This window comes from Ahaetulla prasina, chromosome 18 (genome assembly GCF_028640845.1).
Source record: "Ahaetulla prasina isolate Xishuangbanna chromosome 18, ASM2864084v1, whole genome shotgun sequence".
In the NCBI taxonomy this organism is placed as follows: Eukaryota; Metazoa; Chordata; class Lepidosauria; order Squamata; family Colubridae; genus Ahaetulla; species Ahaetulla prasina.
In genome coordinates, this window is record NC_080556.1 from 2,995,781 (window position 1) to 3,012,542 (window position 16,762).

Here is a 16,762-nt window from a genome sequence, read left to right on the forward strand (position 1 = left end):
CCAGGGTTGCCATAACCAGGAAGAGAAAGGGAAAGGGACTGAGGAAGCTACCGTCAGATTGTTAACCTGCTATTCACAAACCCAGTGTTGGGTTTGAGGTTACAAACCAGGACCGAGTATCTATGGAGATTCTCCGTCATCCAGGTCGTGGTTGTCCCCAGTTTTGTTTTGTTTTTTTTTCCCCGAACCGCAGAGGAATTGGAATAAAAGGAAGGAAAGTCGGTTTATAGCGCCGAATATTCTCCGCCAAGGGCGAATGAGGACGCGGCTTGATTCTCGCGGCGACGCCGTTCGGAAGACGCGTTTACCCCGGGTCAACGATCACCTTTGAGGAGATGCGTCCCCACGATTTACTCAATCTGGGTGGGGGGTTCATTTCAGACAGATTAGACAGAGGGTTGGGCAGGTGAGCGTGCAAGGGGAAAACCCTGACCCCGTTTCGTTGCATTTACGTTTCGGTGAATTTTTTTTTTTCTTAAGGGATTGACGCGGGTTTAAAAAGCTGTCGTGTGAACGCGGCTACTTTAAATGTAATACCTCCCCACCTTATTTAATGTGTGTTTTCCTTTCCTCCGCTGTGTTTTCTAGGAATAATACAGAAGCGAAGGCGAACCGTTTATTTTAACCCAAAGGCCCCTCCGTTCGTTGGAACGGCGATTTACTTCCGAGTAAAGAGCTCTTGGGAATCTTCACTCCAAGGTAGAACTTGGGAGCTGCTCAGCTTCTGCTCAGCGGTGGTTGGGTTCCCACGACACTCTATTCGGGCCTAAAGTGAGGTTGGGCCATGTTGTGTTGGGTTCCCGTTTCCAGACCTCGTGTGAACCAGGCCAGGAAAGGGTCCCTTTCTCCAGGTCGGGCGGAATCCCAGGCCCTGTGGAAAGATGGCTTCGTGTGAATTCACCAACCCGGAAGAACGGCCTTCTCCCCTCCACCCCAACCCCCCCAAACTCCACATAAGCTTCGCGCCCCTTCGGGCTGGCCTGAAGTCCCCGCGTGACCGCGATCCAAACGAAGACTGAGAATGTGGGTGGCGCGAGAAGGCTTTGAAGGATGCGGGTTGGACACGCGCACCTGCCCTCGCCCCGTGTCCAGGAGAGGCGGTGTTGGGGGAGAGGGGGTGGGGAAGAGGTACCCCTTTTAAACTCCCTAGACCCAAGAGGCCGGATAGAAATCTAACGAAACAATTAATTTTAACCCTCCGGTAATCCAATCGAGAGAGAGAGAGAAAAGAAAGGCAGCTTTGCGAAGCTAAAACGACAAACAAATCCGTTCGCACGACCCCGTTTTTCGCGGGGGGGGTGTTTCCTCCCTGTTTAGCGTCCCATTAACTGGGTCCCCCACCTCGCCCCACCCCCAAGCAAGGGGAGCCCTCAATTCACCCTTCTCACTCTCCAGCAAGGCTAAAACGGCTATTTGGCCTCGCTTGGGGTTCAGAGTGTCGTGGGAACGCAAACTTGAAGGAGTAGAGTAAATTTAGGGTGGCCTATTTGAAAGGAAAGGCGGGGGTGGGGGGAAGAGAGAGAAATAGCTGGTTTTTAAGTGCCCGAATCTAACTTATTTCTCCTTCCAAAGTTGCATATATGATTACTGTTGATATGTTTTAATTGTTTCTTAAACTGTTATTCAGTAATTCTGAGCTTTTATTGCTAATAGTAATAATAGCATTATTGTTAAGGAGAGCTCAGAATTATTTGCTTTGCCTACTACATTTCCTCACCACGCTGCGTTCTCGACAAGCTAAGCCAGGTTAGCCTCATCCTGGTTCCCTGTCGCCACAACGTCCAAGTGATTCCCAGCCCACCTCTGCCAGAAACATGGCCAGGGGGCTGCCCTAATGCTAAACCTCTGGGTTGTTGTTTTTTAAAACCCATTGTGGGAATGCAGCCCTGACACGCAAGTCTGATTTACTAGCCAAGATCCGCACCCGGCTTTAGGAAGGGTGGGAACCGTCTGGAGGGGCCGAGGTTAAAACAGGCCTTTCCCACGTGGCTTCCTGAGTGGCAGCAGGAATACGGGGGGGGGGCAACTTGGTGGGCAGTTTTGTGGAACCAGTCACACAGCCAAGAGTAAGTCGTCCTTGCTGTGAGGCTGGCCTACCTCCCAGGGTTGCCATAACCAGGAAGAGAAAGGGAAAGGGACTGAGGAAGCTACCGTCAGATTGTTAACCTGCTATTCACAAACCCAGTGTTGGGTTTGAGGTTACAAACCAGGACCGAGTATCTATGGAGATTCTCCGTCATCCAGGTCGTGGTTGTCCCCAGTTTTGTTTTGTTTTTTTTCCCCAAGAACTTTCTGGTTTGCCTTTGAAGACGTTTCGCTTCTCATCCAAGATGCTTCTTCAGCTCAGAGCTGAGGAAGCTTCTTGGATGAGAAGCGAAACGTCTTCAGGGAAAAAGCAGAAAGTCTAGTCGCCTCTTGGAAAAACAACAACAACAATAACTTTGGGACAACAAGAACTGAGTGTCACCTATCTTTGATGAATTGGACCTCTGGGTTTTTCTGCTTTAATGGCGCTCTCTTCCCCTATTCTACCTTCCTCTGTCCTTAAATATTCTTCCCCCCCCCCCTCTGTGTCTCTCAACTCCATCCTTGACCAGGCAAAACTTAATCCCGGGAGTTCAGAGGCCCACTCTGGATGTGATGTGCGAGGGAGAGCCTGTGAGCAGAGAAGCAACACCTGGCTGCGTTCACAAGATACGCCAGCCCAGCTCACGCTAGCTAGCGGATTGCTTTTTAGTCCCGGGTTCGAGTGCAAATCCTGGAAACGGAGGTGAGTAAACCTTGGCTGAAGAAAGCCGGACCAGGGCTCCTCCATCGCCCTCGAATGATGGGGAGGGGGAGGTGTTGGATCATTTGAGGTTCAGGGTTTGGAGGGAAGTTGTGTGAACAAGAACCATGCTGTTAAGTCGTGAAAGGGGTGGGCTTTGTTGACCTAGGTGTAGAGTTGCCCGTGTGAAGCCACCAGTGGCATAAGAGTGTGTGTGAGAGAGACAGAGAGACAGAGAGAGGGAGACCAGGGAGAAAGAGAGAGGAGGAGGGAGAGACAGATAGAGAAAGAAGAGAGAAAAAGAAGGAGACAGAGAGAAAGCAGAGAGAGAGGAGACAGAAAGAGATAGATAGAAAGGGAGAGGAATGAGAAAGAGAGAGAGAGACAGAGAGACAGAGAGAAAGACAGAAAGAGAGCTGGAGGAAGGAGAGAGAGAGAAGGAGAGAGAGAGAGAGAGAGAGAGAGAGAGCTGGAGGAGGAGGGAGAGACAGATAGAGAAAGAAGAGAGAAAAAGAAGGAGACAGAGAGAAAGCAGAGAGAGAGGAGACAGAAAGAGATAGATAGAAAGGGAGAGGAATGAGAAAGAGAGAGAGAGAGAGACAGAGAGACAGAGAGAAAGACAGAAAGAGAGAGCTGGAGGGAAGGAGAGAGAGAGAGAAGGAGAGAGAGAGAGAAGGAGAGAGAGAGAGAGAGAGAGCTGGAGGGAGGGAGGGAGAGAGAGAGAGATGGGCCAAACAACCCAGGTATTTAAAAATATCTATTTAAAAAATGGAACAAAATGTTTCACCAACATCCAGTTCACCCACCATCCGCCGTTCCCACTATTTTAACTATGGTTTAATAATCAATATAACCACCATGGCCTGCATTTCCACTGCGCTCCGAGTCACAAAGCTGGCTTTCGAACCCCTACAGTGAAGCGATTCACACATTCCCATGAAGCCCAAACTTGCCACAAACTTGGGCATAACAAGTGCTGTGTGAACTTGGCCCCGGTGTAAAAACCGTTGTAGGTTAAAATCAGACAGCTCACCCACGTAAAGGAGAACTCATTCGCTACACCGGCTTCCCAGTTTTTACATTAAAGACCACCCTTCAAAATATATACAGAGAGACCGTTTCTACCGGGTAAATCTTTTCCCCTTTGACCAAATTGTCTATTTCTGCTAATCCCCTTTCTTGACTTCCTTCTTTGCAGAGGAAATTACTATTATTATTTGAATTAGTATCTGGCAAAGGAAATCAGAAAGCGCATCTTTAACGGGAGAATGTAATTGTCTGGGTTTTTTTTTTAAAAAAAATCATTTTCCTTTAGTGTGAATGGGAAAAAAAAAATTCTCCCAATTTGTCACTAGAGGAGGGGAGGGGAGGTGAAATTTTCTGTCGATTTCTACCCCCGTGGATGCAAAAAAACAAAACACTAAGGGAAGAGAGAAAGCTCCTGTAACAGGGAGGTGAGAGTGTCATAGAAAGGGTTGTTGTTTGTTTGCCACTGTTGCTTGTGTGTGTTTAATTTTTAATTCTAGAGTGGATGAAGCCTTCGTTATTGCCCCCCCCCACCCCCCCCCCGGCAAAATTCTCGGGTTTTCAAAAGTGGCCCATATTACTGCCAAATTCACTCCAGCAGAACAAGCCTGGCATCTTTAACCCAGAAGTAAGGCTAATTCGTGAATTTTTAAAGAAGGACTTCTATTTACACATTCAGCGGTTCCAATCCCTAGCGCCGCGTAATGGGGGTGAGCTCCCGTGACTTGTCCCTGCTTCTGCCAACCTAGCAGTTCGAAAGCAAGTAAAAAATGCAAGTAGAAAAATAGGGACCACCTCTGATGGGAAGGGAACAGCTTCCGTGCACCTTTAGCGTTGAGTCATGCCGGCCACATGACCACGGAGACTCGTCTTCGGACAGTGCTGGCTCTTGGGCTTTGAAACGGAGATGAGCACCACCCCCTAAAGTTGGGAACAACTAGAACATAAGTGTGAGGGGAACCTTTCCCTACTATATTTACTCGTAATGCCATATTTCTTTTTCTTTCTCTCTCTCTCTCTCTCTTTCTTTCTATCTATCTATCTGTCTATCTATAAATTGATCTATTTATCTATCATCAATTTATCAATTTATCTATCTATATCCTCCGTCCCTCCACCCGCCTCTCATATTTTGGAAAATTTATATAGCCTCCCACTCGCTCACAGTGACTCTAAGCAGGTTACAGAAAATAAAAACAATGTAGAAAACACACACACACACCAGCAACAGCAACAACAACAACAACAATAATAATAATAATAACAACAACAACAACCTTCACCCTTCCCCTTGGCGACAGCACACATTCAAAACCAGCCATTTCATGGGCTCCATCCATCCCACTCTGGGTTGCCCAGACCTGCTGGCATAACCTCCAAATTCAATAATGTTGTTTGGGTACTGATGGGTGTTGTAGTAGCCTAGGATTCTCAAGAGTCGCTTCTCCTATCCTAAGCCGCAGGTTTAACTGCATTGTATGGATCGCAGCTTCTAGGAGAGTTGGAGGTTGCCTTGGGCTCTTTATTATACTGTGTCTAGCGGGCACACTTCAGCACATTATGTCTAACACACCTCCCTCGACACAAAGAACAGCTTTGTGAGGTTGTTAAGATTTATTGGAACCCGCTCTTGCTGTTTAAACTCGTTTGCTTTTTAGAAAGAAAGAAAAAAAAACATTAAATAAAGACACGATGCAGCAAATACCCGGGTCTGTTTTAGATTAGGCCCAGGAGCAACAGTTAAGACTGGCCAACCGAACATGTGTTTGTGTGTGCGCGCAGCACATGCAGAAGGATAAAAAAAAAAAAAAGTCTTTACTATGGAGAAAATAGTAATAGACCCAGACTACAACTCCCATAAGCCCCGGTCGACATGGCCAAAAAGTGAGGCATGATGGCAGCTGCGTTCCAAAATATCAGGGTGCTTGTATCATTCAATTAAATAAAACCAGTTATTTTTCTCGGTTATTGGCTGAGAGACCAAACAAGCCCTAAAACTTTAGTTTAACCCTGGTTTGTTGGAGAAGTCCACACGCCTTGCAGAAAGCCATGCCATAAACCTTGGTTTCCAAACCACAGTGGCTGAGTTTCCACGGGGCAAGTTCGGCAGACTTTTTAAAACTCTGGTTTGATTCAATTAACGGCCGGCGTTTCTCTTGCCCCGGCTGGCTGCTAAAGCGTCAAAAATTAACCCAGGTTCAAATCCGAGGAGCCAAATTGAAAGAAAGCGGGGCGCAGGGATACAGTGGCTAAAAGTGATTAAATTAACTATAGCTCGTGCGAAATTCAGCCAATTCTCTGAATAGTTTTGGAGACATCCACGGATCAACTAACCCCGTGGATCGCAGTCCTCAAACAGGGGTGACCTGTTTTTTTTCTGCATTCACCCCAATTCGCTTTAGCTTGGTTACGGATTTTTTCGCCCTTTTTCTGGGGGCTTCATTTAGAACTTGGTGGAGGGAGTTGAATCCAATTCGCAAAGCCGCAACGCGCACTCTCACCAATCTTGTCACTTGCGCACCTGATATATCGTGGCACAAACTCAGGTGTGTGAGCAGAAAATTGGGGTAAGTCTGAACTCTTGAACAGGAATCGATTGGTTTAAATAGGGAGTTGGGGTTTTATTTGGGGGGGGAGAAATCTTCTCCAGCTTGAGGCCACCCCTTATAAAAAGTGAGTTTTTTCCCCAGGGAAAATGTATCACGATTTAAAAAAAAATTCCAAACAGCCATTGTCCCTCCTTCTTTTTATTGTTACCTTCCATCTTGCCTGTTTTTATGCCAGCTTGCTGAGGACTAGAAGCATGGCTCTTTTTATTTACGGAATCTCAGGAAATGGGGGAGGGAGAGGGTATTAGCTCTCTCTCTCTCTCTGTGTGTGTGTGTGTGTGTAATGTAAATGCTTCGCAAAAAAAATGTGCAGGATGAGTCCGGATTGAAAACCTGGGGAAATGATAAAACTTTGATCTGGTGCAGAAAAAGAAAGCTCCAAACCAGAGGCGTTGATCTGCCCCTTCTGATCGATATTCTTTTGTGCTAAGGCAGGGGGAAAAAAAGTAATTAATACTGATTTGCCCCGCGGGTTGAGAAGCATTTAAAAACCGACTGTGGACTTTTCGAGCCCTCAACTCACTCTCTCCCTCTCTCTCTCTCACTCTCTGGGGGGGGGGGCGGAATTTTGTAATTGAGTAATTTTAAGTGCCGGGGGAGTGGATCCTGGGGAAGGGGTAAGTAAGTGAACCTGCTAGATTTGGGGGTGCTCTCTGTCTGCTAATAGAGAGGGCGGGTCCTCCTGCCAGGTGCTGCCCTGAGAATCCCAGGCACCTTGGTTAGAGACGAGAGGGGGGGTCTTCCTCCCGCACGGGGGGGGGGCGGTAGGTTGGAAACCCCCCCCCCCACACACACACCTCTCTTAAAGAAACAAATCCGTTGAAGCTGTAAAAAAAAAGTTGTTCCGCGCCCCCCTCCAAGGTACAAGACGACCGGGTTTAACGCGGGGGGGGGGCGCGTCCTCCAGCCTCCTGGCCAGGCGGAGCCCCCCGCCCCCCCCATGAAAACGGGGGTCGTTGCGTTTTCTAGGCCTCGCGAGGATGGGGCTGATTGGGGGCTTACCCCGGAAGGCGCCCCTCCCCCCCTTTTTTTTTGCTGGGGGGTAAAGTTTGTTTTAGGGCCCCGGATTCCAACTTCTCCCTCTTCAAATCGTTTTAAACGGTTTTTTTTGGTGTGTTTTTTTTGGTGGGGGGAGGAACAGCACGATTGGGAGGCCTCCTGCCAAGCTCCCGCCCCTCCCCCCCCACCAACACAGAAGCTCGTTTTCTTTGCTGATTTTCTTGGAGGAGTTCAAGCGGGGTGGGAGTTGGGGGGGGGGAATGAAGGGTGGGTGGGATTGTAAACCAGCCACAGTCCCTGCCTTCCATCACTTGTAACAGAAAAGCTCCCTGGATTACCGCTACCTCTCTTTTATGATTATGGATTACGGTTGGTTGGTGTGCCTGGTTTGATAAACCGGGAAAAACGAACGGGAGGCCGTCCGTCCCCCTCCCCACTCTGAAATTCTTTCTCATGGGAAATTTCAATTTTGTAAATCGGAGAGGAGGATGCCGGAGGGGGGGGGAAGAGAGAAAGGGGGGGCTAGCGAAGGGCAGAGAGACGGAAAATGGACTGGTGGATGGTCGGAACGGTTGAAGACAGAAGAATGTCTTCAAAGGAGAAGGAAGGAAGGAAGGAAGGAAGGAAGGAAGGAAGGAAGATCAGAACAAAGAAGGAAAATAGAAGGAGGGAGGGAAAGAAGGTAGGTAGGAAGGAAGATCAGAGAGAAGAAGCAGAATAGGAAAAAAATTGGAATTAAGTTCAAAGGAAAGACAGAATAGAAAAAGAAGGAAAGAAGGAAGGTCAGAAGAAAGAAGGAGAAGAAAGAAGGAAGGGGGGAGGGGAAATGAGGGGAGGAAGAGAAAACAGTACATCAGTAGATATAAAATAATCCAGCCACCGGTTGAGGAAAAATAAAACTGGGGTTCGCTGCTTTTCTAAAGTGGTTGAGGGCAAAATAAAACCACCTCTAGCAAATAAGGTTTGTTTTCTTCTCGCGGGGTTTCAATTAGTTTCCCTCGGGGAAAACATTAAAAGGAAAAAAAGGGGGGAACAAATATCCCAATCCCGGCTTAATAATAATAATAATAATAATAATAATAATAATAATAATAATAATAATAATAATAATAATAATAATAATAATAATAATAATAATAATAATAATAGGAGGAAGGAGGAAGAGGAGGTCGTGGCAGAGAGATGCTAGATTTCAGGCGGACTGAGAAGCTTCGGCCTGTACTTGTTTAAATCGACACACACAGAGAGGGAGGGAGACGCTGAACGTGGGAACAACCTAACCGGCGTGATTTTTGATTGCTTTTTTTTTTTTTTAAATTCAGCCTTTCAGCCTCGAGCCTTCTGGCAGCCGTCTCCCTCCAACGGAAGGCCGCGGCGTTTCCCTTGGGGTGGGGGGCTGAAAGTGGAAGCTTCCCCCCCCCGGGATTCCCCAAACTTACTCGCGAGTAAAAGGGTCTTGGAAATTCTTTCTGGAGTCGCTTTAAAACGAAAACGGGGAGCATTTTTTAAGCGGCGGGGCTGGACCACTTTCTTCCCGGGAAAGGGTTAGAAAGTAAGGCTGGGGGGGGGCCCGACTCGATCCTTTGGGGTTGAATAAACTTTTGGGGAGTTGGGGAAAAAAAACCTGTTGTTGTTGTTTTTAAAGGGCTGCCACGATCCAGCCGGCAAATTTGCAAGCCGGCGTTTGAAAGGTGAAAGGCGACCGTTGTGAGCCCGTAACCAGCCGGTGCCCGCAACGCGATTCTTAATTATTCTTAATAGCGCCAGGTATTAATGAATGGCAACTTTTGTAGTCTCCGCGTTTTCCCGTGTGCAAGGACAAAACGAGAGGGGTTTTGGGGAGGGGAGGGGAGGGTATACATCTGATCTTGGGGAGCGGTGGTCTCGTTTTTGGAAGGGAATCCACACAACTCAGTCCCACGCCAATAAAGGACCCGGAAAGACATCCCCCACCCCCGCTGCTGCTTAAACGGCTTAATCCCCCTCCCTCCCCGACAAGGGGGGGGGTTGGGGAGTGAGAAAAGCGAGAGAAATTGGGGTGATGTTAAATTTTGGGCTTGGAAAGGCCAAAAGGGTTTGGGCACGGACGCCGGCCAGAATTGAAATCCAGTTTGGAGAATAGAGGCTCGGCTTGGAGGGAGAGAGGGAGGGAGGGAAGGAGGGAGGCGAAGCGAAGCGATGAAAAGAGAGTTGGGGGACAGGCATCGGGGCCTCACAACTCCGTTTCAACCCGGCCGTTCCCGGCATTGGGAAACGGTCTTTCTTCCCAAAACGGTCGTTTCAAAGGCGAGTCACTTTATGAAACGCCTGCCGCCGCCCCCCCATGAACCCGGCTGCCCCTCCAGCTACGAAATTTCACCCACCCACCCACCCACCCATCCACCTCCTTCCCGTCTGATTTCTTTCTTCCCAAGCGCGCAGATTAAGGCTGCGTAATTGCGCTTTTCCTTAATTACTATTTTTGGCTCGTTTTTAGCCAATTGCTGCCGCGAGCAATATTATGACAAGCCTTTCAATCCGGCGGAGAAACGACTATATAACTAATCTATGCTGCTTCTTTTCGCTTGCCTTGTATTATTATTATTATTATTATTATTATTATTATTATTATTATTATTATTATTATTATTATTATTATCATCATCATCATCATCATCATCATCATTCATTAAACATGAAACTCAGTCAACTGATCATTTAAAAATGTGTCACAAATACTATTATTATTTATTCATTAAACATGAAACTCAGTCAATTGATCATTTAAAAACGTCACAAATACTGTTGTTGTTATTATTATAATTATTATAATTATTATTATTATATTTATTATTATTATCATCCATCATCCTCATCATCGCCCCCTCTTCTGACAGCGAAGCAAACGACCGCCGTATCCCAGAGCCGTCGTTAGGATTGAAAAGGGAGAAGAAAAAACGGGAAGAAGGCACCATTCCAGAAAAAAAGGGGTTTTAATTCGAATATATAGGAAACCCAAGCGTCTCCTCCCTCCTTCCGTTCGTTATTGAGATGATTTTTAAATAATATGGAGGGGGGAATAATTCAAAACGCTAATAGCGGAGCGGTTTGGGTGCGCTTTACTTAAAAGTAAGCGTGGCTGGGCGCCAACCTCGGTGCCTTGTAAAACCAATCTTGTAAAACCAATAGGGCCGGAATAGCTGCCTTGCTTGTAATTAAATCTAATAAATATTGTAGTGACCCGAGGCTAATCAACCTGGGGGGGGGGGAGGAACTGGGAATGTAAACTCATGGGTTTTTAAAAGCGGTGGAGAAGAGACGCGAAAAGCGGAGGGGGTGTGTGTATATGAAAACGCGCCCGTGCGCACACACAACCACAGAAAAATATTCGGGATTTTTTTGGGGGGAGAGGGTTACCCCCTCCCGAGAAGGTTGACAATAGAAGAAGCGATCGATGGGTCCAAAAGGCAGAGTAAAGTCGGGCGGGGGGAAAAAGGTGTTTAATCAAAGAAGGAAGTGGGGGGGGGAGAAAGAAAGAAAGAAAGAAAGAAAGAAAGAAAGAAAGAAAGAAAGAAAGAAAGAAAGAAAGAAAGAAAGAAAGAAAGAAAGAGAAGTAAAAGAGCCGAAGGAAGAAGAAAAGGAACGCAGGGAAAAGGCAAATCACTCAGTCCCGCACCCAAAATAACTACGCTCTCGTTCAAGGGGCAAGTTATTAAACCAAGATGAGCCATTTTTTTTTTTTTTTTTTAATTCGGATTAACACCTGCCGACGACGGACGGATTCCGTTCCGGAGCAGTCCGGCTAATTCAAGGCGGCCTTTCCTCCCAAACCGCACGCCGCCGCCCCCCTCCCTTCTCCCCTCCCACATTTCCACCTTCGCCCGCCCTCTTCCGTTCTTTTCTAACCCCTGGATAATTATTAGCCATTAATTGGCTCGGGACCTTTTTCACCCGGGGATGGGGGGGGGAAGAGAAAAATAGGTAGTCCAGCAATTCCCCTCCCGCCCGGGAAGAGATTAAGAGCAGCCTGGGGCAGGACGGAGGGGTGGGGCGAGAGGTGCGTGGGGGTGGGGGGAGTAAGGAGGCCCGAAGGAAGAGAGAAGAGGAAAGAAAGGATGCTAAAGAATAGCCACTTTCAGTTAAAGGTTTTTTTCTCTCTCTCCAAGGAAAGTGGCTATTTAGTGCCAGTTTTGATCCACCCTTCTGGGCCAAGCTGCTTTCATGCCAATAGGTTGGTTGGCAGGGGAAGGAAGGGAGGGAGGGAGGAAGGAAGAAAGGAAGGAAGGAAAGTGAAGGAAGGAAGGAGAAACAGAGAAGGGAGGGAGGAGAAAAAGAGAAGGGAGGAAGGAAAGAAGAAGGAGGAAGGAAGGAAGGAAGGAAGGAAGGAAGGAAGGAAGGAAGGAAGGAAGGAAGGAAGGAAGGAAGGAAAAGGAAGGTGAAGGAAGGAGAAACAGAAAAGGGAGGGAGGGAGGAAGGAAGGGAGGAGAGAAAGAAAGAGAAGGGAGGGAGGGAGGAAAGAAGACCGGTTTGAGGGAGGGAAGGAAGGAAGGAAGAATAAAGAGGTAGATCAATAGATATTAAAATAATCCATGCACTGGTTGAGGAAAAGTAAAACTAGGTTAGCTGTTTTTCTAAGGTGGGGAAGGAAGGAAGGAGGGAAGGAAGGAAGGAAGGAAGGAAGGAAATCACCATCAATGTTTGGTCCTAAATAAGCAAATAAAACACAAGTCACAATTAAGATAAAAGGAAAATATACTGCTGTTCTAATATATCTGAAAAGGGTTAGTTAATATATGGTGTACTGTGCAGGCTATAGAACAGTAATTGAAAGATAAATGTAAAGGGAAGGAAGGGAAGAAAGGAAGTAGAAAGAAGGAAAGGAATAAATCTTAGTCTTTGGGGAGGGGGCTGGACGCCCCTCCTAGAGAAACCAGCCTCCTCCTCTTGCTGGTTACATTATCCTCCTCAAAAAGGAGGAAGAAGACAAAAAAAAGAAGACTGCTGTTAAAAAAAAACATAAACCAAAAATCCAGGAAAGGTTTAAAATGCAAATGGACGTTTCCTTTGTGATGCGGTTGCATAGAGGATTCCAAAGGAAGCGTGGGACCTGCTAAATGGTTTATTGGCTATAAATTTAGAGTGCCCACCCTCTGCCTTTTTGTTATGACGGCTTTAACTGTGTTTCAGTGACTTTGTCTTAATTATGCTGGTGGTTTCAGCTTTTGTGTTTCTAATTGTACCTTCCAGAGTCATAAGCATGACATGGGCAGCTGTAATAAATGGAATAAACATTTTGTTTGCTTCTATTTTCTGACTATGAGAGAGAGACGGGGGGGGTGTATGTGGGATGGGTTTGTGTGTGGGTGTTTTGTGTGTGGGTGTGTGGGTGTGCCATTTTCCCGAAAATAAGACCCAACTGGAAAATAAGCCCTAGCATGATTTCTCAGGATGCTCGTAATATAAATCCTACCCAAAAATAAGCCCTGAGTTAAGATCATCAGCAGATGGATGCAATTAGTACCAAATTTCCAAAAAAATAAGACCTAACCAGAAAACTAATGCAACTTTTGGACCAAAATTAATATAAGATCCTGTCTTATTTTCGGGGAAACACAGTATATTTTATTTTGCTATCTTTTAACCACCACCACCCCCAGATTTCATTAATCCGTTCAAGAAATCTCTCCCATACTCTTGTCTTTCAGAAAGAGATAAGAGAAAGAAGAATCAACAATCCAGAACTATGTAATGTAAATTGGTTGACAATACTTTGCAGTGTAACTGGATTCGGGGGTTTTTTTAATGGGTGGGTGGGAGATCTGTAGAATGGAATTTTCCTCCCAAAAAAACTGGAAAATTTTTGTAAAAAATTTTTACAAAAAAATAAAGTTTTTTAAAAAAGTTGTGTCATATGGAGTTTGTAGGGTTTTGGGTTTCTCGCGACTCCGATTGGCCTGGAAAAATGGGTATCCCATATGACACCTAATGGGACTAAGCCCCATTTATAGTTATTCGCTGAAGGACTTGCATCACAACCACTGATCTAGGCCACGGTGAAAGGCCTGGGGTCGCCTTGGCACAACTGGCCAAACTTTGCTTGCTGTTACCCACTGAATCAAGTACTCTGATCGGCTTGCTGGGTTCGCATGACAAACTGAGCCCTTCGGCCAGGTTCGTAAAAGACAAACTATTGCGTTTGTCTAATCTGCAAGAGCCGGAGGAATAAGCACGGCTGCGGGTCACACCACAACACACAACCAGCGGACGGAGCCTGCCTCCTGACAACAAGCTAAATCACAGGTCGTCTTTTTAAGCCCCCAGCTTGGCGCAGTTGAACATAAATGGCCGTTGTTGTTGTTGTTTTTTGCCAAACCTCCCTCGATATGAATCATCTTCTACTTATACCAGACTCCAATTTGGACACACAAGTTACAATGCTGGGTTTTGTCGGCATGATTATATTTATTTTATTTTATTTTTTTCGCTCTCTGGGAGGCGGAGGCCTCCTTGACCTTCCCTTTCTCTTTCATTTGCTCTGAGGCGAATAAATTTGGTTCAGTGGAAAAGACAATAGAAACCTGAAAGGCTAGTTATTGGCACCTCCCATATCAGCTCCTGGTGCAGCCGAAGGATACCGCACTTCACCGAAAACGTATTTGCTTTCTAGGGTCATTTTGGTGTCTTTCCCTTCTGTTTGCCAGCCCTTCTTTTCTTCCTCCTCCACCTCCTCCTCCTCCTCCATAAACTGTTTCAACTCCTACCCTCAAAACGATGCTATAGAGCACTGCGCACCAGAACAACTAGACACAAGGAGAGTTTTTCCCCGAACGCCTTCACTCTGCTAAACAAACAATTCCCACAACACTGTCAAACTATTCACTAAGGCTGCATTGCTATTAATGTTCTCATCGTTCCCATCACCCATCTCCTCCCATTTATGACTGTGACTTTGTTACTTGTATCCTTACGATTTATATTGATTTTGATTGTTTCGTGATTGCTTATTTGTACCCTATGACTATCATTAAGTGTTGTACCTTAGAATTCTTGATGAAGGTATCTTTTCTTTTTATGTACACTGAGAGCGTTATGCACCAAAGACAAATTCCTTGTGTGTCCAATCACACTTGGCCAATAAAAAATTCTGTCTATCTATTCTTCTCCTTCCCCTCTTCCTCCTTGCCTTCCTTCTTTATTCTTTAAACCAGTTCTGGTCAAAAGTATCTCTTCCCTTCCACCAATGGAAGGGTATTTAGAATTTCGGAATGAAAAACTGCAGCCAGCCTGACTTCTATAGAAGACCTGCACAATGCATGGGTCAGAAGGAGGGCTGAGAAGTTATCTGCAGACCCCCTCACACCCTAGACATAAACTGTTTCAGTTCCTCCCCTCAGGATGCTGCTATAGGGCACTGCATGACAAAACAACTAGACACGAGAACAGCTTTTTCCCTTGTGCCATCAATCTGCTGAATAGCTAATTTCCACAGTCTTATGTCTAAGTGTATTTACCTATGTGGTATGACTCTAATATTGTTATTATCCTTTTCATCTCCACTATTACCCCATTACAGGTATCATTGTTATGCGAATTATTAATCTGTTGTTTTGCATTTACACTGAGAGCTTCTGCACATGACACAAATTCCTTGTGTGTCTAATCACATTTGGCCAAATAAACCCTATTCTATTCCTATTCCTATTCCTAATCCTATTGCATTCTATATTCTATATTCTATATTCTATTCTATTTATTCTATTCTATTCTAATCCTATTCTCCTATTCTATTCTATTCTATTCTATTCCTATTCCTATTCCTATTCCTATTCCTATTCCTATTCCTATTCCTATTCCTATTCCTATTCCTATTCCTATTCCTATTCCTATTCCTATTCCTATTCCTATTCCTATTCCTATTCCTATTCCTATTCCTATTCCTATTCCTATTCCTATTCCTAACCCTATTGCATTCTACACTATTCTATATTCAGTTCTATACTATACTATTCTATATTCTATCCTATTCTTTTCCATTCATGTTATCCAGTGGTGGGATTCAAATAATTTAACAACCGGTTTTCTGCCCTAATGACCAGCTGTGTAAGTGTGGCTCAGTGATCAGGTGACCGTGTGGGCGTGGTCAACTCAACGTTATTCAGGTCAATGGGCGCTTCATCTTAGCTGTTACAATGTACTAAGGGTTAACCAGAGAGGCAGTTTCTGTAAGCATGGGGCAATAAAGATTAGGCTAGAAACACCACCAGAATGTTTCCTTCCTGCCTTCCTTACAGGATTAGCCCTGTAAAGTGTTAAAAAAACAAAAGGAGATTTCTTCCAACAACCGGTTCTCCAAATTGCTTAGAAAGTTAACAACCGGTTCTCCCGAATAGGTGCGAACCGGCTGGATCCCACCACTGATGTTATCCCCTTCTGCTTGTCTTGCTTGTTCTTCATATACAGGGGTGGAAACTCATTTACCGGCTAACTTTGTCCATCCCAGCTCAGCTTGTAGATTCCTGGGTGCCTCAAAAAGGCCTTACAACCAAGTTCCTTCTAGCATCTTGTCAGGGGAAGTGAGACAGAGAGCCCAATTTCCCCAAATCGTAAAGTTAAATAGAGTGAACAGGGGGGTTTCTTAAAAATTAATGGAGCGAGATCGCCCATGCGGCTGCTTTTAAATGCCTTCAAACATATTTGCATAGGCTCCTATTTGCAGCTGGAAACGGCTCTTTATAATACTGCGGAGTAATGTCGCACTGATGGAATCAAATGGCCTGTAAGAACCCAGATTTCTTTTTAATGACATGGTTATTAGTTGCTTAAAACAAAACCTTAAACTCTCTTTTGGTCTTTCTTGAAGCATCCAGCAGGTGAAACAATGAAAGTTGGAAATGGGTCGTTTTAATTTCTTTGCCAGTTTCTGCAGCTTCTTAATGACAATGACCAAAATAGTTCATTTATTGAGTTCTTCAAACTGCCCAAGGACCTGCTGATCCAGTTCTACAGAGGAATTATTAAGTCTGTCATCTGCACCTCCATAACTGTCTGGTTTGGTTCTGCAACCAAACAAGACAGACACAGACTTCAGAGGATAATTAGAACTGCAGAAAAAACAATGGCTACCCACCTGCCTTCCTTCCATTGAGGGCCTGTATACTGCACGAGTCAAAAAGGGGGCTGGGAAAATATTTACAGACCCCTCGCATCCTGGACATAAACTGTTTCAATTCCTACCCTCGAAACGATGAAGAACAGTTTCTTCCCCGAATGCCATCACTCTGCTAAACAAATAATTCCCTCAACATTGTCAAACAATTTACTAAGTCTGTATTACTATTATTCTTCTCTTCCTTACTAGTACCTATCTCTTCCCACTTATTAC

At 45.5% G+C, this 16,762-nt stretch overlaps 1 long non-coding RNA gene across 2 annotated transcripts; it reads left to right on the forward strand.

The window, feature by feature from the left end:
- Window positions 1-200: 200 nt before the first annotated feature.
- On the forward strand, window positions 201-13,180 carry LOC131187054 (uncharacterized). Of its 2 annotated transcripts, none has more exons than XR_009152476.1 (4): window positions 201-406; window positions 589-699; window positions 2,598-2,770; window positions 13,086-13,180. It is a non-coding gene; the product is annotated as an uncharacterized LOC131187054 (long non-coding RNA). The 2 variants fall into 2 exon arrangements; XR_009152477.1 differs by lacking the exon at window positions 13,086-13,180 and adding an exon at window positions 10,278-10,532.
- Window positions 13,181-16,762: the final 3,582 nt, after the last annotated feature.